Source organism: Triticum aestivum, chromosome 1B (genome assembly GCF_018294505.1).
Source record: "Triticum aestivum cultivar Chinese Spring chromosome 1B, IWGSC CS RefSeq v2.1, whole genome shotgun sequence".
In the NCBI taxonomy this organism is placed as follows: Eukaryota; Viridiplantae; Streptophyta; class Magnoliopsida; order Poales; family Poaceae; genus Triticum; species Triticum aestivum.
In genome coordinates, this window is record NC_057795.1 from 205670886 (window position 1) to 205696632 (window position 25747).

Below are 25747 nucleotides of genomic sequence, written 5' to 3' on the forward strand. Positions count from 1 at the left end.
TTCATGCTACAATTTTCCCCCCTTTCTTCTTGTTTGAACAAAGCCCTAGATTCGAATGCATGAAGTAGCTTTACCTCTAATAATACTAAAAATATAGGTGGCTTTGGAAGAGCTGATGAGAGTAGAAAAAGATGCACATGCAGACACGTGGGGAGCTGGGGCAGTAGAGCAAGGACGCTTTCGAAGAACTTATACCTGAGGGTCGCCGGGATGTGGGCGGCGGCAGGTCGGATGTGCCGACAATACGGCAGGGAGGAAGAAGGGTCGGAGGACCTCCCGAGACGGCGTTGTGTCGGAGAGAACGTCACATGCAGAGGATCGGGCCCCTCCAGCAGCTGTGGGTTTCCTCCCTCGGTGGTGATGACCGCTTGAACGATGCACCTTTTAGTCCTCTACACACACCGGCCAAAGGGATTCGGCCGGATCTGTGACCAGCGGTGAGTAGAGAGAAAATGTCGCTACCGCTGTCTTGTTTATATCTGGAGAGGATGAGAGAATGAAGAGAGCAACCCTAGTAAAGCAAGCGCTCAGGCCCCTGCGTCCATATATAGTGGAGAGATTATCTTTTTTCTCTCCACAACAAGGTTTCAATTTGTGTACGTGGCATTAAAGAAAAGAAACTCTCTATTTAAGGTGACTACTGTACAACTCCTACTTACTACTAGTAGTACTACAGTATTGTTCACTTGTGCTCCCCGCCCCTCCATTCATGGAAAAACCCCACGGGTGAATAAATATACATCAAGTATTGTATTTATATAGAATGAACAAGCTCAAACTATTTTCGCGTGGTTAAAAGTTGAGGGCGGGGCTTTTCTCGGGTAGTACACGCGGCAATTTTCGGGTAGGCGGTTTGACAGAGAGGCGAGGAGGGTGAGCGAGTGGCGGATTCTCAAACATACTGCTAGAAGGGTCGGGTTGTGCGATTTGACGGCGCGTTACTGCTGGAAAGACTTGTGATATGACCACTCACTATAGTCATGAATTACTGGCGCTCCGACCGGGGTGATGCCCCCCTTCCATTCCGCGCTCTAATCTGGTGCATGACACGTCGTACCGGATGCTGGCTCTCCCACATGTCGGAGTAGTAAGAAGGAGCAAAGAATCATGCGGTATATACTAGTACTACTACTACTCAGGTCGGAGGAGTGCGAACCACGGCAGCCCAGTGAACCAGTAGTGCAAACCACGACAGCCTAGTGAACCAGTAGTGCGAACCACGGTAGCCCAGTGAACCAGCAGTAGAAAACAATGTGGTGATATGGCCATAAAAAACAATGTGCTACGGTCCACACTGTAGGATGTACAGTAACACTCCTCTTTGTTTGGATCCCTGAGTTAGAGCTAGTTTGGGCTGAAATAGCCTCAAATTATTGAAACAAGAGGGGTTAGTTTGACCTAGTTTGCTCTAACCCAGCTAAAAAAACTAGCCCGGTGGAGAGGTTCTAATTGGGTTAGTTATCCTCGCGCCTACTAAAAGAGAACTAAAAAAATCTCCCCTGCCCGCACCAGATCGCTCCCCCCCTCTCGCACGACTCCTCTCTATTCCCCATAGAGAAGCCCACCCAAGTGTCGCTCGCCCTCTCTCTCTCCTCCGGCCGCCTTCTCCTTCCGGCCTCCGCCGCCCTACTCCGGCCGCCCTCTCCTTCCGGCCTTCAAAGGTCGCCACGCTCCCCCTTCACTAGTCGTATTTCTCCCTCTGTCGTGTGCGGCGATGGCGCATCTACCAGGGAGGTCGCAACAGGGGTGAGTTTGTTCGTTCCTTCTCTATCTCACGGCCATATCATTTATCTTGCTTGCTCTAGTGCTAATTTTGATTTGGAAAAGTAGATCCTGATCAAACTTGGTATAGATTTGTGGTGCACGCATGGAATTGTTTGATGCTTCTTGAGGAGGTAATAAATCTTTCTAGAGGCCCAATGATTCAGTTCACCTTTCTAGGTATTTCAATTTCAGGCTTGCATTATTTCTAGAGGCCCAAAGATTCAGTTCACCTTTCTAGGTATTTCAGTTTCACGCGTGCATTATTTCTAGAGGCCCAAAGATTCAGTTCACCTCTAAGTATTTTTTAGTTACATGCTTGCATTATTTCTAGAGGCCCAAAGATTAAGTTCCCAGTCGGTGGCAAGCGGCCCTGCTACCCATGCCGATGTTGACCTCAACTCACAAGGGCCGACATCGGAGGGGTTCCCGGGGCTTGGGCTCTACAGAGCCTTCCTCCAAAGCGATGATGGAGAGCTCCTCCCTCGGTGCGTGAGGGGCTCTGGGCTCCCTCCCTATCGTGAATGACTTCCGTGATGAGTTAGCTCATGCTTTGTTTCATGAAGTGTTTTTTTATTTTGTGAAGCTTGATTGACGACTTGTATGTTTAAGTGGGATATCTCATTTGTATGGACAATGTAAAAATTATCATGTTTTGCATGCTTGATTTGTATAGATGGTTCGTTTATGTCAATTGTGAGCAGGAGGAGGCCACAGAAGAGCCGGCCACACCAAATCCGGCAGGAAATAGGGTCCAAAGTAGTCAAATGATTGAGAAAGAACATTTATTATCAATCTAACCCTGCCATCCATAAACCTCTTTGGTTTAGAGTTAGTTCAGGGTTAGAATCTAAGTCTAACCTCTAACTGAGTTAGAGTTCTCCTCGTCTCGGTTCATCGCCATCATACTTTCCCCATTCCTGTGTTTTCAGTATCCCGCGAATCAAAGAGGCCCTTTTTTTGCAGGAAAAATCAAAGAGGCCCCTAGACTGGTTTAGGTTCGGTCATTTTTTATAAATGTGTTATGTCCAAAATTTAATGAACGTGCTCCAGTTTCCACGAAAATAATCCGGTTTCATGTAGTAATTAATTAATTCTTCTGCGGGGGGTTTGCATGTAATTCATGAGGTCTGAAATGTAAAGTACCCCGACATATGCTCCGAGTCGTGCATGCAATATGACCCAGATGCTCTATGTCCCACATGTCGGCGAATGGGAGCACGTGGAAATAGCCTAGGAGTACATATAGGAGGATAAATGCGTGAAAAAATATGTACTGTGAAGCGTAGCTGCGGTTCGAAAAGGAGACCTAAAGTGATGACAGCTATAGCTCGCACGCACCCAACTAGTGGTACTAGACATACGACTAATTTTTCCCTCAAAAAAAGAGGCACGAGTGTTCAGTACTCCTATTCTATAAACACGAGTCGCATCTGACAACAACATCCGTGCTACGCCTAGCTCTCCTCCCTCATTTCTCTCTTCTAATTCTAAACTCGGCTGACACCCGGTGGGCGGGGTGGGTTTGCTCAACTGCAGCCCCACCTCACAGTGAAAACATTACGACTGGAATAAAAATGCCATATACTCCCTCCGTTCCTAAATATAAGCCTTTTTAGATACTATTTTGAATGGAATACATCATACAGATGTATGTAGACATAGTTTAGAGTGTAGATTCACTCATTTTGCTCCATATGTAGCAGTCACTTGCTGGAATCTTTAGAAAGACTTATATTTGGGAACGGAGGGAGTACTATACTAATAAAACATTAAGGCCACGAGGCGATGCAGTGCTGGTTACAAGAGGCAAGAAGAAGAGATGCATCCATCGACGACGTCCACCTCCTCGACTCAGGCTGCCGGCCCACCAAGCGGTGCCTAAGTAGCAGCGCTTTCGTGGCCAGGTCGACGTGCTACTGAACAATGGCGTCCGAAGATTCCAGCTCTAGAAGAAGGCCAACGTCTTTCTGTCCTTGCTGTCCTTGTAATGGCCTATGTAGATGATTTCCTCGTAGGCGTGGATGTGCAGGTCGACGATTTCTTGCATGGCGAGGCACTGCCTGGCGAGCGCGGCCTCGAGGTGCACATTCTTCGTCGCGACCTTCGGCACCTACAGGGCCACCAGGGCTTGAAAGAGTTCGTCACCATGGAGGCCGATGAGGGTGGCAGGCAATGAGGAGCCTGGGCGCGCGGGCTGGAGCAGTATGGCAAGGTCGTCCGCGCGCTTCTTGACGGTGGTGAACTTGCGGATGGAGTTGACCATCATGTCGTCCATGTGAGAGGCGAAGCCGGCATCGGCAAGGGCTACGATGCCTGCGGTCGCCAGCACCGTCTAGAAATGCTGCGCGGTGCGGGGCCGTAGGCTGGTGCCTTGGATGATTTGGCACAGCTGACTGCCGCTCGCATCCATCGCCTCCATAGCTGCTTGTGGCTTCTGGTCACTTGGTCTTGGATTGGAGTGAGCAGTGTTGCGCAGAGACTTTGGAGTAGATGGATTCGAGTGGTGGGGCGCCTTTATTATATGAGAGTCTAAACTCTGTTGCATTCACATCGTGCTGGCTCTATTCTGCTTCTCCAATTAATTCCCTCTACATGTAATTGAGGATGCATCATTGACCGTTCAACGTCTCGGGAACCGCTACCCTCTCCCTCCTTGGCATTCAAGCACCTATGGACCCGTCGACGACGAGGTGCCTATGGTGACTTCGTAAATTTCAAGATGATAGTGTCGTCCGTGTGTGCGTTCATAGGGGTGAGTGTATGCGCGTGTATATGAGCGTTTGCGTCTGTACTGTGTCAAAAAAACGTAAATGCGTGTCAAAAAGAGACTAGTCAGCATACTCAATATTGTGCACCTCGGAGAGGAAAACGGTAGAACTAGTATGTATTTACTTACGGTGCAGATTCACTCATTTTGCTCCATATGTACTCCATCTCGGTGTATTCCAGTCACTTGTTGAAATCTCTAGAAGGGAAAATACTCCTTTCTGGTTTACAGGGATATACTAGCAAGTAGTTGTACGTACTAGTACAATAGTGGGCTCACATAGCAATTTTGTCTCATGCAAGAGCCTGGCTATATGCGTGCTCCAATGTTCGCAACTGCAACGTTCGGTTTGCGCTTCAGCTTGGCTCTTTGCCTCTTCGAGAAGACGAACAATGATGTTACTACTACTGCTTCTACAATGTCGAATCCACTGCTGCATGTCCATCCACCGCGAGCGGGACGGATAGCTTGTTGTAGAAGTAAAGCAAAAGCCTGTCCTCGTTTGCGAGCAACCGCGTGCATGGGCGAGGGAGAAGGCGTGTAGTAGTAAAATCAAGCTTCTCCTTGTTGTACGAGTTGACGCGACACATCATAGCACTGGCCCCACATGCTTGCCTCTAAACTTGGCTGAAAGACCCGCAGTGTACAATATATTTGCTGCAACCTCTAACATTTACCCACCACAAATTAAAATATATGTGGTTGTATGCATCGTTCTGATGCAGAGGCCGGGGAGTTCCCCCTTTTTGAAAAAAAACAAATTAAAATATATATTCCTGTCTTGACCAAATGAGCGTGCAAACTACAATCACCAGGGTGGCAGGTAGGTCCAGAAGACTATTTTAATTTTTTAAAAACTTTGAGACGGCCACATAGCATGGAGCCGACCCCAATGATTTTAAGCTTACAGGCATGGTACATGCTATCCTAGACTAGTAGTACTCTACACATGAAACTGCCACACGAGCGTCCGGGCTGCGCTTGGCTCTTTGCCTCTTTGGGAAGTCAAACAATGATGGATTACTACTGCACTGGAGGAGTACTACAATATGCTTCTGGCCATCTGACACTGATTAAACTGCTGCATGTCCACCTCGTGCGGGAGGGAGAACGTGTAGCGAAAGCTTCTCCTAGTCTTGCCAGCCACCACGCTCATGGGCGAGGTAGGGACGCTCCTGCCTTTGCGTGTATGACAGGTGGGCCTGATAGGTGTGTGGCCAACCTGTCATACAGCCAAAGGCAGGTGCAGATTAAGTCCGCAAGGGAGTGGATAATCGAACTTCTCATTGATGAACGAGTCGACGCGACACATCAAAGCACTGCACTCGATATATTTCAAGAATTTGCGTTTACCGATGCATTAATTACAACGCATGCATGCATGCCGTGACTCTCTTGATACTTGCATGTGTTGATTTAATGCACCTTGAAGTAGTATAAAATATGTGACGGTAAAGCTTTGTAATGCCCCGGCCCAAGTCGAGAGATGGTTGTGCACGAGGAGGGCGAGATCATATAGACCGAACAGGACCCGACGATGGAGCTCTCTAAGGTCTCGATGGACCTCACCATGCTCCACTGCCCCTTGTGCCTCTGCCCCTTGACGCCTCCAGTGTATGAGGTTCGAATACACCTTCTCCGTTCGGCTGATTGAGCAAGGTCCAGTTTTCTTGATTGATGTGTTGTTCGATTGATTTTTGCAGTGCAAGGGAGGGCACCTGGCCTGCGTGGACTGCCGCGTCGAGCGCCCCGGGAACCAGCAGTAGTGCCAAAAGTGCGAGCGCAGCGGTGGCTTCGACGTGGGGAACACGGCGGTGGACTCCGTCCTTTCGTCGGTGAGGGTGGAGTGCCCGCACGAAGGCTGTGGGCTCTACGTCACTTACCACAAGCTCGCCGATCACCAGAGCATGTGTCTGCTTGTGCCCTGCAAATGCCCCGTGCCCGTCTGCGGCTACGAAGGCCCGCCGCCGGCTGCTCTATCGCCACATCAACACCATGCATCCCATGCCCGTGCACATGATCCAGTACAGCAAGATGCTCCAGCTGCAAGTGCCACTGTCGCAGCCACAGCTCTTGCTGTTCGCGGAGGAGGACGACCGCATGTTTTTCTCGGTCGGTGGCGTGCTTGACATCGGCGCGCCTATCATTGTGTCGGTCATCTGCATCAGAGCGGGGGTGTCCCCACTGCCGCACTACGTGGCCAAGCTATGGGCGAACGGCCCACCGGGGGAGCCCAAAGGCACGACCGACGCTGTCAAGGTGGAAATGGAGGTGACAAGCAGCAAGGATCCCGGCGACATCGACGTGCAGGAGCTGAACTTCTTCACAGTTCCGCCCAAGCTGCTGGCCGGGGCTAAGCTGGTGTCCCTCCACATTCAGATTGACAAGCTCACGTCCTAAATGTTTCTACAGTGCCTTCTGTTTATCTTAGTAATATGCTAATATGGGGATTACCTCGGTCTACTTTAGCTTAAGAAATGGTGGGTTTTGGTGGCGATGCAGCAATTACTTCGACATCGCATCAGTAATTTCCAACAGACGAACGGATATTTTGTGTCTGTTCGATATAAAGTTCCTTTGGATAAGAAGTACTACTTGTCATCAAAATGGGTAAAAGGAGATGTATGTAGACGTGTTTTAGTTCTAGATACGTCCCTTTTTATCCATTTTGATGACAAGCACTCCCTCCGTTCCACAATACATGCCTTCCATTTGTCAAAATATAGATGTATCTAGACATGTTTTAGTATATAGGTACATCCATGATAGAGCCAATTAGATGGTTGAGAACACTACAATTCGTAGCTACAGATGCTTGTGTGACTCCCAGATGCAGAGGCCGGGGGTCATCATCCTCCTTTTCAAGAAAAAACAGACGCGTGTGTGAGAGGACGAGTGCGTGCGTGCACCTCTTCTTCTTCCTGTATAACGTACTAAACTCAGAGTACAAGTTTTTGTGGGTGGCATGATGGTGCGTGCGAGAAGTCCCGAGAGATAGGTTTAGTGCGTCTGAAAAAAATACTAGCCTAGAGCTCGCCACGCGGCTATTCCTGTCGAATGCCCCATTAACCGTAAGATATGTATACGACAGTGTCAGTTATTGCACGTACACAACAGTAGTCCCTCCTTCCCAGTTTATAGGGCTTAATTCAAAAATCTCACCAACCAAGATGGTGAGTGGTGGAATATTTTTTGTAGTTTGCAAAAGCACCTAATTAATGCTCTTGTTTTTCTCAAAAAATTATGTTTATCAATGCATTAATTGCAATGCATGCATAAAGTACATGCATTGGTCAATTTTCTCTTAATACTTGCATGCAATGATTTAATGCACCTTGGAATCTGAACATGTGATGGGGAAAAACCAAATTGAGTCTTATAAAATGGAAGAACTAAAATTTTGAGATAAGCCCTATAAAACCGGAAAGGAGGGAGTAGAAAAAGAACTACTACATTCGGGAATAGTGCCGCACTTCGAAACTAGAACCGTCAATAAATTTTGAGCTTGCGTCTCGTCACATTCCAAATTACTCCACACTATATTGAATTGCAAACCTGTTCACACCAATCACAACCTAAACGGCTTCCCACTTAGGAGTGTATTAGTACCACACTATATTTAATTGCAAACCTGTTCACACCGATCACAACCTAAACGGTTTCCCACTTAGGAGCGTATTAGTACTCGGTTATGAATACTAGTATGCCAAGATGACTAGACATTCCTCCTCAACTCCTCATCCACAAAAACAAACAAGTCATTCAGCATCCTTCCCTTGCGTCTGCTATGGCTAGCGTGAGTTCTGGGTCGAGAGATTGCCCCCAGGGAGAGGCGAGCATGGAAGCGGAAGCACGAGAGATGTCTTGCCTCGCTGCGAGAGCAGCCAACATGTGCCGCCGCGCGGAAGTAGCACCACAGAGGTCCCGCCGCACCGCTGAAGCAGCACGGAGGTCCCACCATGTCATCGATGCAGTAGACTGGTCCAGCCGCGCCATGGAAGCAGCAGAGATGTCCCGCCTTGCCGTGAATGCAGCAGAGATGTCCCGCCGCGCCGCGGTGGCCTGGGAAAATTTCTCACGGGCAGGCGACGACTATTACAGGCGCATGCATGTGATCGTCCATAGCCAGATGGATCAGATCTCCGGCTGGGCGAGGTTGCATGACGACATGAAAGCCTCGTTTGAGCAGGCTACCAGCGTCATCCGGCAACTAAGAGAGGGCAATGAGAGGCTCCTGGCCGAGGGCGACCTGCTGAGGGAGAAGATCGTCCGAAGTGCAGACCAACAGGAGGAGACCAGTGCCTTGTTGAAGAGGACCGGCGTCATCATCAAGAAACTTATGGACGAGAATGACATGCTCCGCAATGAGCGCCAAAGGCTGGTGGAGGAATTTGTGGATGTTCTCAAGCAGCGTCTTGAGGACACGAAAGAGCTCATCGCCGCTCGCCGTGGAGACTAGTTCCCACGGCCTGCAGCAACACATCAAGAAAGTAGAGATCAGCGAGCCAGATCCTTGTCTTCCTTCTTCTTTTGCCCTTGTGTATTTCGAGCGTAGCCGCATGTGGGTTTTTTACTTATCTTTCTAATTATGTAAGACAATTAATCATCCTTATATATTCATCAGTCTTGCTATAAGTCGCAGTAGATGCTATATAGGTCCGTCAGATCTTACATCAAGATCCGTGCTTTCAGATTTTCTTTTTTCTCTCTTAAATCTCAGTCGAGTGAGACATAGCCACGCCATTAAACAGAGGCTCGGGCGCCATTAATGGAGACCTTGGGAGAGAGGTGGATGGCAGATGGAGGTCAAAGGGCTCTCCTCCTGATAAGCACGCACAGGGGTCTGATCGCACGCCTCTCGTACTCAAATAGCTACCCTGCACGGCACTTCCTAGCTAATAAAAAATGGGGACACGTGGCGGCACGTAAATGGTACTAGTAAGTAGAACACCCACGGTTTCAATAATACTTGTGTTTCCGATTGTAACGTGACAACACTTGTTCCAAAATGACTTTGTTGATTGTTAATGTGTGCGCCTTCGCAAATCGGACTTCAAAAATACCACAACATGTTAGTGCCATGTCATGGCACCAGGCCAAGTTTCATTTTTTTCATGCGTGTTTTGGATTTACAGGAATTAAAAAACTAAGTTTCTCAATGTTTCCAACCTAGCCACGACGCCCAGAATTTTGAATTTCATTTCCATTTCTTGCATGGAACCTACAAATTTACCCGAGGACACACATGTGATTTTTCAACCAACTTTGGTGCACTGGAACATGTGCCTGTATTTCAAATTTGAATTATGGTGACACATTCCCTCCCAGAACCACGAGCCTTCTTGAGAGAAGCTCCGATTTGCAATAAGCTTATACCAAAATTTGTTCCTATTCGGCCAAATATTTTTTACCACGGCATGGTACTACAATGACATGACACCATGCCAAGTTTCATGATTTTAAAACCAAGTTTTTCTCAATATTCTCGACCGAGCCACGATGCCCAGATGTTTGAATTTTATTCTTAGTTTTTGCATGGGACCTAGAAATTCACCCGAGGACACAAATGTGATTTTTCAACCAACTTTGGTGCACGGGAGCATGTGCTTGTAGTTCAAATTTGAATTATGCACATTAAATGACCAAAAACTCAATTAATGTGTAAATAAGGCCAAACGAAGCCGGAATAATTCCAAAATTTAACAGGGCACTCATGTAGTTCTATGTTGCCTCTGTAAAGAAACTCAAGGGGGACAGAGTATATTGTTTCGCACTCAAAGGTGGCACGTTCCCTCTCAGAACCACGAGCCTTCTTGAGAGAAGCTTCGGTTTGCAAGAAGCTTATACCCAAAATATGTTCCCATTCGGCCAATTTTTTTACCACAACATGGTAGTACCATGACATGACACCCATGCCAAGTTTCATGATTTTCAGATGTGTTTTGGATTTACAAGAATTTTAAAACCAAGTTTCTCAATGTTCTCAGCCGAGCCACGATGCCCAGATGTTTTAATTTTATTCTCTTTTCTTGCATGGGACCTATAAATTCACCCGAGGACACAAATGTGATTTTTCAACCAACTTTGGTGCACGGGAGCATGTGCTTGTAGTTCAAATTTGAATTATGCACATTAAATGACCAAAAACTCAATTAATGTGTAAATAAGGCCAAACGAAGCCGGAATAATTCCATAATTTAACAGGGCACTCATGTAGTTCTATGTTGCCTTTGTAAATAAACTCAAGGGGGACAACACATATCATTTCGCACTCAAAGGTGGCACGTTCCCTCTCAGAACCACGAGCCTTCTTGAGAGAAGCTTCGGTTTGCAAGAAGCTTATACCAAAATCTGTTCCTATTCGGTCAATTTTTTTACCACAGCATGGTAGTACCATGACATGACACTCATGCCAAGTTTCATGATTTTTAGACGTGTTTTGGATTTACAAGAATTTTAAAACCAAGTTTCTCAATGTTCTCGGCCGAGCCACGATGCCCAGATGTTTTAATTTTATTCTCATTTCTTGCATGGGACCTAGAAATTCACTCGAGGACACAAATGTGATTTTTCAACCAACTTTGGTGCACGAGAGCATGTGCTTGTAGTTCAAATTTGACTTATGCACATTAAATGACCAGAAACTTAATTAATGTATAAAAACGACAAACGAACCCGGAATAATTCCAAAATCTAACAGGGCACTCATGTAGTTCTATTTTGCCTTTGTTAAGAAACTCAAGGGGGGGCAGTGTATATCGTTTCACACTCAAAGGTGGCACGTTCCCTCTTAGAACCACAAGCTTCCAAATCGGCCCAATTTTTTACCACAACATGTTAGTGCCATGACATGACACCATGCCAAGTTTCATGATTTCCAGGCGAGTTTTAGATTTACGTGAATTTAAAATCTAAGTTTCTCGATGTTCTCTGCCGAGTCATGACACACAGATGTTTGAATTTCATTCTAATTTCTTCCATGGGACCTAGAAATTCAACCAAGGACACACATGTGATTTTTTAACCCACTTTGGTGCACCAGAGCATGTGCATGCAATTCATATTTAGATTATGCACATTAAAAGTCCAGAAACTCAATTAATGTATAAAAAGGCCAAATGAACCCGAAATAATTCCAAAATTTAACAGGGCACTCATATAGTTCTGTGTTGCCTATATAAAGAAAATCAAGGGGGAGGCAACGTATATTGTTTCACACACAAAGGTGACACGTTCCCTCTCGGAACCACGAGGCTTGTTGAGAGAATCTCTGTTTTTCCAAGAAGCTCATACCAAAACTTGTCCCAATTCAGCCAAAAATTATACATATGAAAACAGGGTTTAGATTATCCCCAACATCTTGCTACCTAGACAAATAATGTACTATGATTTGAATTCAACATAAAATGAATACAAATATTTGAATTGGAGAGCGTATGGTACATGTAGTTCATAGTGAAATATGATTACTGCTATACGCATGTTTTTTGTTATCAAGATCATATTTAAATTATTGTATAACTTGACAACAATCGTATTCAAATAAGGAAAATTGATTCAAATTTAGTCCATATGGTAGACGACAATATATATGTTCACATGGTGGAGTAAAATGTTCATATATGATGGAAGATCAAAATGTACGACTACATCAATTATAAACCGCAAGGTCACCTAACGATATATTCGAATTCAACATAACCTGGATTCAAAAATTGAAATTCGAGATCCTGGCATTCGTAATCATATAAAAAGGGGCATTACTCTTTCTTTGGTGGGAATTGATTTGTTTTTTGTTGTTGTTGAGGGAAGTGCGAATCGATTTGGTACTGTGCAGGGTAATCTTATTCTCCCGATTTTTTTTAACATTTTTCTTGTAGTTTTTTCAGTGGCACCAATAGCAATATAGTAAAAGGGTACATGACTCTCTTGTGTCTTGTATGAATTGTTTCTTTACACGTTAAGTTTGTTCTACCGAACAAGGAATCCGCACCTTGTTATCCCGAAATTTTCAAGCTCGAGTATCTTTTGTCTCACCTACTTTGAAACTCCCGCCTCTTCAACCCGCGCCGCGCCTTGTTATCCCGAAATTTGGACGCGTGCGAGAACTCCCTCCTCATCCGAAATCGGTCCCGCAGCCCAGACACGCGAAATCCCCCTTCTACCCCTCAACCGGAAATGAAGCTCCACGTCGCGGTGTCAAAACCGGTGGGGGTACGCTGGTAACTTACCATACATTTCGGACAAGCGCGTCCCTAAGCTTGGCTCCCCCCTCCCCGTTCCCCCCCCCATTCGTACACCGAGGCCGCCAAAACCCGCGAAACCCCACGCTCCTCCGTTGGCCTCCTGACTGCCGCCCAGCCGGAGACTCTTCCCCGACTACTCGTCCACCACAACAGCTCGCTGTCCCTCATCCACCGCACCGGATGAGGATCCGTTGTCGATCTCGTTGTCTCGCTGGATCATCCGCCCCGTCCTCCACCTCCAAGGAGCTGCCCCGATGTTCGCCTCGTCTATCGCGCCACCTCAATCCCCACAGCGCCGTCTTGACCTGCCCCACCGGAACTGTAGCACCCTCACCAATTCCTCCGATGAAGCCAAGGCCAACTCGACACCACCAAGGAGGTTCTGCACTCACCACTGCATTTTATCTTTTATTCGATCTCACAGGGCTGTCGGTGCTCGATATCGAGCAGACATGGCGGGTCTCCATCGACGGCACCGTCGCCGGCCACATCATCCACGACGTCTATCCCCCATGTCGTTGCTTCCTCGGCGGCGACTTCCACAACGGCACTAGCAGTAGCTGCTCCGGTTCTTGCTCGCGATGCGGCTCTGTTCTTGCTGTTGGTCGCGCTGCTGCACTGCTCTTGCTTTTGTTCGTGCTGCTGCTCTGCTCTTGCTCTCGCTTGTGCTGCTGCACAACCTCCGGCAGCTACAGGAGTTGCTGCTTTAGCACTCGCTCGCGGTGCTACTGCACGACTTGCTCTCTGCTAGTGCGTTCCCTGCTCGAGCGTCTGCTGTTTTAGATCACTGCTTCTCTGCTACTTGTCATCGAACACCCTAAACATCTATTGTTATGCTCTATTACTAGTTCAATCAGTTTCGACAGTAAAATTCAGTTTTGACTGTAAAGTTCATTTTCTTCAGTTAAGTTTAGAGTGAACAGTACTTACAACATCTGTCGGAGCGGCCGTGGCGCGGCTGATACGTTTTACATCTAGCACTTTTTGGTGATGTATTTTACATCATCTATTGCAGATGATATTACGGTCCCACTTCACACTAATGTTGTCTGTCTTCTCCTGCTTCAGCCTCGTCACCGTACACCTTAGCGGAGCTGCTCCAACGACGGAACCATGCATCACAGTGGAGCAGTACCCTCGGCGCCGTATCCAGAGGCCTCGGATCTTCTTTCCCACCTCCACAGTCATACCAGCATCATCACCATACTCCACGTCCAACCCAATGATGCTGAGGTCCAGAAGGCTACGCCAAAGAGGTTGTACACTCGTCGCATCACTTTGTTACTCTGCATTCATGTCGATCCCTCAGGGATCCTTTGCTATGGAACTACTATTCGTGCAAATCTGTTAGAAGGAGTGGATCAAAGCAAAACTGGAGGATTTTTTCCTTTGGTGTCTCTTTTGAAGAAAAAACGTAGGAATTTTATTCACTTGGACGTCCTTTTCAAATTAATATGCACGAAGAATAGAACTAATTGCATTACTGGCATAACAATATTCTTTTTTTTCATTTTCACGTGGTTTGACTTTAATTTGACCACGTTTCTCCATTCCTGTGTTCTTCCAATTCATGTGAGCCAAACACCCAGGTTGACTGAAATCCTATGTTTCGAAATGCTCCGTTTTGCACGTGCATTCCTATCCTATTCCTGTGTTTTTCCTGTCCCTACGTTTATAGAAACCTCCAATTCTAAGGAGCCCTTACAGATTTACTTCATTTTCAGATAGGCGTCAAAGAAAACTCTGTGTGTTATGTCCTGCTCCTGCTGTGCCGTCATCCACCCCACCTGAGGTGCACCATCGACAGAAGCGTTCACTGCAGCAGAGATCCCCCCTGCAGACTGTCACATCCCTAGTCTGGTATGACCTAGGCTAGCTAGCTATTTGTGCATCATATTTAAATTTCATTTAAATTTGAAATGAGGATTGATGGAACCCTCAGAATCATTTTTGAAAATGACCCAAATAAAAACTTCTCCAAAAGGGTCCAAGAAAATGCTCATGTTGCCCTCTGAAAATATTGGACAGAGATAAAAATCAAAACAATATTTTTAGGAGCTCATGGACATTTTATTTTGGCCATTGGATTAATTCGATAAATATTTGCATTGAAATATATTTCTATATATATGAAATATGGCCCAAAAATTATGCCATTTATAAAAGAGCTCTGGAATAATATATCCAGCTCCTGCAAAAATTGGCATAACAAAATTAAATGATTTAATATATTTATTAAATCAAAACAAATGTCAGAAAAAAATAAAAAAAACAGAAATAAAGGAAGGAGGGACTTACCTGGGCCTCCCCTCCCCTGTGCGGCCCAGCTGGCCGGCCCAGCCGACTGGCTAGCGCCAGTCGTCCCCCTCCTCGCGCCAGGAGGCCAGGGGCCTGTGGCCGGCGCGTGCGCACCGCCGTGCCGCCACGGCACCTGCCTGCCTGTCCTCCCCCTCGACGCCTGGACGTCTGGAACGTCGCCACGCAGCTGCCCGCACCGCTCTCACTCTCCCTCGCCCTCCTCCTCTCCCCCTGCTCTCTCTCCCTCTCACCCGAAGCACTGCCGCCGCCGCAGCTCGTCACCGACGCGCTCCCCGCCGTCCCCTCGCCCCTCCGTAGAGCCCCCGAGCTCCGCCGCGACCCCCTCTACCTCCTCGCCGAGCCAAGCAAGCCGGAGTGCCCCGAGGAGCCACCATCGCCATTGTCTTCCTCCTCGGGCTCCGCCGTCCGTCGCCGTCGATTCGCCGTCACCGGTTCTTCCCCGACCCCGCTGTGCTGCTCTGCGTGACCGCCGTGAGCCTCTCTTCCTTTCCCCTCACCTCTCTCTCTCGCGCGTGCCCTGTAGCCGCTGCCCCACGAGCGCCCGAAGCCGCCGTCCGCCATGGCCGGCGAGCTCCGTGCCCCCGAGCACCTCCGCCTCGCGTAGATAGCTCGATGTGCTCCTGCTGCCCCGTAGCTACCGCCTGTGCCCTCCGTTCGCTCGAACGCGAGCTGCAGCCCCACGCCCGCGCTGTCCCGAACTCCGGCCGCCGCCCCGAGCTTCGCTCCAGCGAGCTCCGGCCGTCCCCGCTCCCTCCACCTACCCTATCAGATGCGCGAGAGCCCGGGCTACGCCCCGGTGCTCTCAGACGCCGTCCCCGTGGCCTGTGGCGCGGACTCCGCCGCGTCCAGAGGTCGCCGGCGACGAGCCCCCGTCGCCTGAGTCCTGCCAGGTGGGGCCGGCCCGTCAGGTGATTAGCATAGTGCTAATCACCGTTGACTAACGCCCCCCTGACACTGACAGTGGGCCCGACCCCCCCCCCCTAACCACTTAATTAAATAAATTAACCCCTGTTAGCCCCCTGTCACTGACGTGTGGGTCCCACACGTCAGGTTTGACCTGGACAGCCGCGTTGACCGCTGATGCATTGATGACGTCATGCTGACGCAATTATTTAGTTTCTGGAATTAAAATAATTCAGAAAATCCAGAAAATGATTTAAACTTCAAAAATCCATATCAATTCAACCGTAACTCAGATTTAAATAATTTATATATGAAAAATTATCAGAAAAATGCAACCTTTCCATCTGTACTAGTTTCATGCATGAAAAACCAACTTATACTTGCTGAATATGGGCAAACACATTATGGCATATATAAGAGACCTAATTTAGAAATGCATTTGAACCTTTGGTTCAAATGGACTTCAAACCAATTGAACACTAGTTGCATTAGCTCAATAGCATCACATCTACATGCCATGTTCATGCATCATATTGTTGCATATGATTGTGTATTGATTGCCGGCACCGTTCCTTCTCGATAGGTCCTGCTCCGGAGACGTTCCAGAGTACCTGTCTGTGAAGCAGTGCCTCTCTTGTTGTTTTATCAGGCAAGCAACCCCCCCTTGTTCATTTCGATAAAACCCTACTCTCTCGCTCCTGCTCTCAGTTACTGCATTAGGACAACAACGATTCATCTGCTACTTTGTGCTGCGGTAGTTGAACCCATTCCTCTGCATGACCTGTCATTGCCACAGTAAATAGTTGAAACCCACTAGCATGTGTAGGAGTTGATTGAAGCCATTGTTGTGTTCCTACCATGCTATGCCTGCTATTGCTTAGAGTTGTGTCAGGTCTGGTTCATTGGGAATGAATTGGAGTGTCACGATATGCTCTATTGCTGAGAGTGAAGTGTGTGAACACGATTTGGTAAAGGTAGCGGTGAGAGGCCATGTAGGAGTACATGGTGGGTTGTCTCACTGGAACCGTCCTTAAGCACTGAGTTCTGTGTATGTTGTCCAATGACTCGATACTACCACACATTGGGTTCCGGTAACTCGACCCCTCTCGACTTATTAACCAACTTGGTCTCTGTCCAGGAGTCGCAACTAGTTTCTGGTGTTTGTAGGTAGTGCTATTTTTCTACCAAGTGGCACCCGGCAGGGTGGGCTTGGGACAGACTAGGCACACGTGGCCCGGTGTACCGAGTGGCACCCGGTTGGTGGGCTCGGGAACCCTGTACACATCGTTTGGGGCCGTGAGCGACACCCCGGCCGGATCTCCTTGCGGATGGAACCCGAATAGGCGATAAACCTGGACTAGAGTCTTGTGTGGTTAGTCAGGTCGTGGCCGACACCCTCGCCAGGCTTTCGCTTGAAGGTTGCCGAGATACATGACGTGTACATGGCGGTAAGTGGCGAGAGCGTGTGTGAAGAAGTACACCCCTGCAGGGTTAACATGATCTATTCGAATAGCCGGGTCCGCGGTTATGGACTTCTTGGATGCTTACATGGTACATAGACAACTTGAAGTGGATACTATAAAATGCTCAAGACAAGTGTGAGTGCTATGGATGGCCTTCTCGTAGGGAGACGGGGATGAATCCATAGTAGTGTATTGTGTGGTGATTAGTGGACTCGTGTACGTTGTTTCACCTCCAGAGTTTCTGGTAGTCGTAGAACAGGATAGCCACAGAGTCAAAGCTGGCTTGCTGCAGCTAAACCCCTCATTATCTCTTGATACAGATGCATGTGTGATAGGATCTGATGTAAGTCTTGCTGAGTACCTTTGTACTCATGTTGCTTTAATTATGTTTTTGCAGCGGAGACTTCGGTCTTACTAGTGTTCTCGTGGACTTCGACTAGTAGCTAGTACCTCAGCTACGATCTTGATCGGATGTTGTAGATCGTCAGGCTCTTCAGCCTTTTTCATTTATAGATGTCTGTACCCAGACATGTAATGCTTCCGCTTGTTGCTTGTATGCTCTGTATGACGGGTCTTGTGACCCCTGTTTGCAATAAATGCTATGATGGCTCTTCTGAGCCTTTATCTATATAATTGTTGAGTTATGCTGTGATGCCATGTTGTACATCACATACTTGCATGTTATGCGTACGTGTAATGTGTAGTGCTATGTGTGGGATCTGGCTATCTAGTTGTTTATCTTTAGTAGCCTCTCTTACCGGGAAATGTCTCCTAGTGTTACCGCTGAGCCATGGTAGCTTGCTACTGCTCTGGAACACTTAGGCTGGCCGGCATGTGTCCTTCTTCGTTCCTGTGTCTGTCCCTTCGGGGAAATGTCACGCTTTGAGTACCGGAGTCCTGTTAGCCCGCTACAGCCCGGTTTACCGGAGTCCTGCTAGCCCAGTGCTACAGCCCGGACCCATTTGCTGATGACCGACACGTTCGAAGCTGGGTCATGGATGCCTGTCCCTGTAAGTCTGGGCCACTTTGGGTTTACGACTAGTCACGTCAGCCCGGGCTCCTTATCATATGGATGCTAGCGACACTATCATATACGTGAGCCAAAAGGCGCAAACGGTCCCGGGAAAAGGTAAGACGACACCCGTGGGGATACCGTGCGTGAGGCCGCAAAGTGATATGAAGTGTTACCGGCTAGATCGATGTGACATCGAGTCGGGGTCCTGACAGTTTTGGTATCAGAGCTTGACTGCCTGTAGGTTTACCAAGCCATACTGGTCGAAGTTGAGTCTAGAAATTCTTTAGTTATATAAGGGAATTGATTGTGGGAAGGAACGTAAGGCTCTTTTTACTCCTTTACCTCATGGCCTTGTGATCTGAGTCATCCTATCTTTCCGACGGGGTTAAGGAAATAGGCTTCTTTTCCGTCTATCAGGATCACGTGTTACTACTCCGTAGTCCCATAGGATTGGTTGATCAGAGTCTTACCCCAGTTTTGAGTATTTCCGGTGTAGTCTGTTTAGTACTCTCCCAGAACCTTGAGTGATGATGATGAGTATGTTACCACCCCATGTTTAGTAGGATGTCTCATTCTGAGCATTTTACTGCTGTTATGCTGCCGAAATTTCCCTAGGAGTTCGAGTAATACTAATTCCTTGTCCTACATTCTACAGTCGATAGTTGATGCTGATTCCGTCCTTGGTTCGTCTCTCAGGATGTCATCAGCTAAGCGAAGTTCCGTTGCTCGTAGCCAGAACCATGGATATGGTAGGGATGAGGATCCTCCCGACCAGCCTTCGTTGACAGAGCTCATGCTAGAGATGGAGAGGAACAAGCGTGAGTCTAATCGTTTGTTGGCACGTATCGAGGAGAACACCGCACATCAGTTCAAAGGGTCTGCTACCATTCATGATTTCATTCGCTTGAACCCACCTACTTTTCATCATTCCATCGAGCCACTCGATGCAGATGACTGGCTCCGTAGCATCACCCATAAGCTGCATTCTGCGAACGTAGCTGAAGATGACAAGGTCACTTATGCCACATATCACCTAGAAGGTCCTGCTAGTCTTTGGTGGCAGAACTATGAGGCTATGCTTCCAATTGGCCAGATTCCTACCTGGAAGGATTTCACTGAGGCTTTTCGTGAGCATCACATTCCTCAGGCCCTCATTGATCGCAAGAGAGAAGAGTTCTGTAGTTTCACCCAGAGTAAGATGGCTGTTGATGCTTATAGCAGAGAATTCGAGAACCTTGCCCGCTATGCCACAGAAGAAGTGTCCACGGACGCCAAGAAGCAAGCTAGGTTCCGGAAGGGTCTCAACCCCAAGTTGCGTCGTGATCTTCATCTGCATCATTGTGATACATTTCAAGCCCTTGTGAACAAGGCCATCACTGCAGAGACAGCTCAACTCACTTACGAGGAGTCTCGTAAGCACACCCGTGATTTGGGATCCTCCTCCGGTTCTAGTTCCCAGAAGCGCCGGATTTGGGTTCCAAACTCCGCTCTTCCTTCCGGTTATACACCGAGGTCATCCTATGTGGTGCCTTCTCCAACTAAGTCGTATGTTCCACCCAGGCCTACTGGTAGACCGTTTGTTAGTGCGGGTCCCCGTCCAACTTCAGGGACTTGCTTCACATGCGGGAAGTCAGGACACTATGCACGTGACTGCTCTCAGACTAGTTATGCTCCACCCTAGCCCGAGAAGACTGTTGGCTGTATTAAGCCATCACGCAAGATGATCAGTGTCAAGTCAGTTCCCACTGAACGTGGACGTGTGCATCACGTCTCAGCTAAAGACGCTCATGATGATCCAGATGTCGTTCTTGGTACCCTTCTTGTCAATTGTCACCCAACATCAGTTCTATTCGATACTGGAGCATCTCACTCCTTCATTTCTGAAGGTTATGCTCGTTTGCACGACATGTCATTTTGTGATATGCCAACTCCGCTTGAAATCCAAACCCCAGGGTCTAGATGGCAGACCACCAGAATCAGCCATGGTAACGAAATCCTTGTTGACAGACTTGTATTCCTTGCATCACTTGTAGCCCTCAAGTCTTCAGATATTAACATCATCTTGGGTATGGACTGGATGACAGCTCATCATGCCAAGATTGATTGTTACACAAGATCTGTTCAGCTTACACACCCATCTGGCAAGATAGTCGCCGTCTCCACTAGAGTTGCAAAGCGTCAACTCTATTCTCTTAATGCCAGCCCTCTTCCAGACCTTGAAGATATCCCGGTAGTCCGTGACTTTTCGGATGTCTTTCCAGAGGAACTGCCAGGTGTTCCACCTGACAGAGATGTAGAGTTCGTCATAGACCTTATCCCAGGAACAGCTCCAATCTCCCGGAGACCTTACAAGATGGCACCCCTAGAACTAGCCGAGCTTAAGAAACAACTCGATGAGTCCTTGCAAAAGGGTTTCATCCGTCCTATTTCTTCTCCTTGGGCTTGCCCCGTCCTCTTCGTCAAGAAGAAAGACGGTACGGACCGGATGGTCGTTGATTATCGTCCCGTTAATTTAGTCACGATAAAGAACAAGTATCCGCTTCCCAGGATCAACGACCTGTATGATCAGCTCGCAGGGTCCTCAGTCTTTTCCAAGATGGATTTAAGGTTAGGTTACCATCAAATCAAGATTAGAAACGGGGACATTCCCAAGACAGCTTTTGTCACCCGTTATGGTCAGTACGAGTACACCGTCATGTCCTTTGGCCTAACCAATGCCCCAGCCACATTCTCCCGCGTGATGAACTCGATCTTCATGGAGTACTTAGATAAGTTCGTCGTGGTTTACCTCGATGATATTCTTATTTACTCGAAGAACGAGGAAGAGCATGCCGAACATCTTAGACTGGTGTTAGAAAAACTCAGAGAACACCGCCTTTATGCCAACTTCTCCAAGTGTGAATTTTGGTTGCCAGAAGTGACCTATCTAGGCCACGTAATCTCTGGTAAGGGCATTGCTGTCAATCCCGAGAGAGTTCAAGCCGTTCTCGATTGGACTCCACCTGAGACAGTCAAACAAGTTAGGAGTTTCCTTGGTCTAGCCAGCTATTGTCGCCGCTTTGTTGAAAACTTCTCCAAAGTAGCCAAACCCCTCACGGAACTTCTCAAGAAAGATAAAAAGTTTGAGTGGTCCCCACAGTGTGAGTACAGTTTTCAGGAACTGAAAAGACGGCTGACTTCTGCTCCCATACTTGTGCCACCGGATTTCACTAAAGACTTTATTATCTACTGCGACGCCTCACGACAAGGACTAGGTTGCATTCTTATGCAGGATCGTCATGTGATTACCTATGCATCTCGACAGTTGCATCCACATGAGGAGAATTATCCTACACATGATCTAGAGCTTGCAGCCGTAGTCTATGCACTCAAGACTTGGCGACATTACCTCCTTGGTAAACGTTGCGAGATCTACACCGATCACCAGAGTCTCAAGTATATCTTCACCCAACCAGATTTGAATCTTAGACAAAGACGTTGGTTGGAGTTGATCACAGACTATGATCTAGGGATTACCTACACCCCAGGCAAAGCCAATGTCATGGCTGATGCTCTAAGCCGTAAATGCTATTGCAACAATCTCATGTTGCAGCAAGGCCAACCACTTCTCCATGAGGAATTCTGTAAACTTAACCTTCACATTGCGCCTCGCGGATTCCTTTCTACCTTGGTGGCGAAACCTACCCTTGTGGATCTTATCATCGAAGCCCAGAAACATGATACGGGGATTACCCGGATCAAGAGGAACATTAAGAAGGGAGTTGGTGGATGTTTCTCTATGGATGATCGCGGTGTTGTTTTCTTTGAGAATCGCTTGGTGGTTCCCAAGAAGCAACATCTTCGGCAGTTGATTCTTAAGGAGGCACATGAATCTCCTCTCACGATTCATCCCGGTAGTACTAAGATGTATCAGGATCTACGCCAGAGGTTCTGGTGGACTAGGATGAAGAGAGAAATTGCTGAGTTCATTGCTAAATGTGACGTTTGTCGTCGCGTTAAGGCAGAACATCAAAGACCTGCTGGCACCCTTCAGCCTTTAGCTATTCCTGAATGGAAATGGGATAAAGTTGGTATGGACTTCATCACCGGCTTTCCCAGGACCAAAAGAGGGAATAACGCTATCTTCGTAGTCGTTGATCGTCTTTCCAAAGTGGCTCACTTCCTCCCTGTTCGAGAGAGTATCACTGCTAGTCAGCTTGCTGACTTATATATTTCTCGAATAGTGTCACTTCATGGTGTTCCACTAGAGATCAATTCAGACCGTGGCAGTCTTTTCACTTCTCATTTCTGGGAGAGCTTCCAAACTGCCATGGGAACCCATCTTTCCTTCAGCACCGCTTTCCACCCTCAGTCGAGTGGTCAGGTGGAACGGGTCAATCAAATTCTCGAAGACATGCTCAGAGCTTGCGTTATCTCATTCGGTATGGATTGGGAGAAATGTCTTCCTTTTGCCGAGTTTGCTTATAACAATAGCTACCAATCCAGCCTCAAGAAAGCTCCTTTTGAGGTTCTCTATGGACGAAGATGTCGAACACCTTTGAACTGGTCAGAAACCGGTGAAAGACAATTCTTTGGACCGGATATGATCCAGGAGGCAGAAGAGCAAGTTCGCATCATTCGTGAGAATTTGAAAACAGCCCAGTCTCGTCAGAAGAGCCAGTACGACCGTCATCATAAGGATATGACTTATGAGATTGGCGACCAAGCTTACCTTCGGGTTACTCCTTTAAAGGGTACCCATCGTTTCGGTATCAAGGGCAAGTTGGGTCCTCGTTACATTGGTCCTTTTCGCATTCTCGCTAAACGAGGAGAGGTTGCCTACCAATTGGAACTACCCCCACATCTTTCTCGAGTTCATGATGTCTTCCACGTCTCTCAACTCAGGCGTTGCTTCTCGGATCCTATCCGCGGAGTGGACCACGAAACGCTTGATCTTCAAGATAACCTCACATACCGAGAGTACCCGGTTCGCATTCTTGATCAAGCAGAGCGTGTTACCCGACGTCAGAACATCAAGTTCCTCAAAGTTCAGTGGTCTCATCATTCCGAGAGAGAGGCTACTTGGGAGCGAGAAGATCGTCTTCGACTGGAGTACCCCGCTTTCTTTCCGTCGACCCCTGAATCTCGAGACGAGATTCTTTCAAGTGGGGCGAGTTGTCACATCCCTAGTCTGGTATGACCTAGGCTAGCTAGCTATTTGTGCATCATATTTAAATTTCATTTAAATTTGAAATGAGGATTGATGGAACCCTCAGAATCATTTTTGAAAATGACCCAAATAAAAACTTCTCCAAAAGGGTCCAAGAAAATGCTCATGTTGCCCTCTGAAAATATTGGACAGAGATAAAAATCAAAACAATATTTTTAGGAGCTCATGGACATTTTATTTTGGCCATTGGATTAATTCGATAAATATTTGCATTGAAATATATTTCTATATATATGAAATATGGCCCAAAAATTATGCCATTTATAAAAGAGCTCTGGAATAATATATCCAGCTCCTGCAAAAATTGGCATAACAAAATTAAATGATTTAATATATTTATTAAATCAAAACAAATGTCAGAAAAAAATAAAAATAAAACAGAAATAAAGGAAGGAGGGACTTACCTGGGCCTCCCCTCCCCTGTGCGGCCCAGCTGGCCGGCCCAGCCGACTGGCTAGCGCCAGTCGTCCCCCTCCTCGCGCCAGGAGGCCAGGGGCGTGTGGCCGGCGCGTGCGCACCGCCGTGCCGCCACGGCACCTGCCTGCCTGTCCTCCCCCTCGACGCCTGGACGTCCGGAACATCGCCACGCAGCTGCCCGCACCGCTCTCACTCTCCCTCGCCCTCCTCCTCTCCCCCTGCTCTCTCTCCCTCTCACCCGAAGCACTGCCGCCGCCGCAGCTCGTCACCGACGCGCTCCCCGCCGTCCCCTCGCCCCTCCGTAGAGCCCCCGAGCTCCGCCGCGACCCCCTCTACCTCCTCGCCGAGCCAAGCAAGCCGGAGTGCCCCGAGGAGCCACCATCGCCATCATCTTCCTCCTCGGGCTCCGCCGTCCGTCGCCGTCGATTCGCCGTCACCGGTTCTTCCCCGACCCCGCTGTGCTGCTCTGCGTGACCGCCGTGAGCCTCTCTTCCTTTCGCCTCACCTCTCTCTCTCGCGCGTGCCCTGTAGCCGCTGCCCCACGAGCGCCCGAAGCCGCCGTCCGCCATGGCCGGCGAGCTCCGTGCCCCCGAGCACCTCCGCCTCGCGTAGATAGCTCGATGTGCTCCTGCTGCCCCGTAGCTACCGCCTGTGCCCTCCGTTCGCTCGAACGCGAGCTGCAGCCCCACGCCCGCGCTGTCCCGAACTCCGGCCGCCGCCCCGAGCTTCGCTCCGGCGAGCTCCGGCCGTCCCCGCTCCCTCCACCTACCCTATCAGATGCGCGAGAGCCCGGGCTACGCCCCGGTGCTCTCAGACGCCGTCCCCGTGGCCTGTGGCGCGGACTCCGCCGCGTCCAGAGGTCGCCGGCGACGAGCCCCCGTCGCCTGAGTCCTGCCAGGTGGGGCCGGCCCGTCAGGTGATTAGCATAGTGCTAATCACCGTTGACTAACCCCCCCCCCCTGACACTGACAGTGGGCCCGACCCCCCCCTAACCACTTAATTAAATAAATTAACCCCTGTTAGCCCCCTGTCACTGACGTGTGGGTCCCACACGTCAGGTTTGACCTGGACAGCCGCGTTGACCGCTGATGCATTGATGACGTCATGCTGACGCAATTATTTAGTTTCTGGAATTAAAATAATTCAGAAAATCCAGAAAATGATTTAAACTTCAGAAATCCATATCAATTCAACCGTAGCTCAGGTTTAAATAATTTATATATGAAAAATTATCAGAAAAATGCAACCTTTCCATCTGTACTAGTTTCATGAATGAAAAACGAACTTATACTTGCTGAATATGGGCAAACACATTATGGCATATATAAGAGACCTAATTTAGAAATGCATTTGAACCTTTGGTTCAAATGGACTTCAAACCAATTGAACACTAGTTGCATTAGCTCAATAGCATCACATCTACATGCCATGTTCATGCATCATATTGTTGCATATGATTGTGTATTGATTGCCGGCACCGTTCCTTCTCGATAGGTCCTGCTCCGGAGATGTTCCAGAGTACCTGTCTGTGAAGCAGTGCCTCTCTTGTTGTTTTATCAGGCAAGCAACCCCCCCTTGTTCATTTCGATAAAACCCTACTCTCTCGCTCCTGCTCTCAGTTACTGCATTAGGACAACAACGATT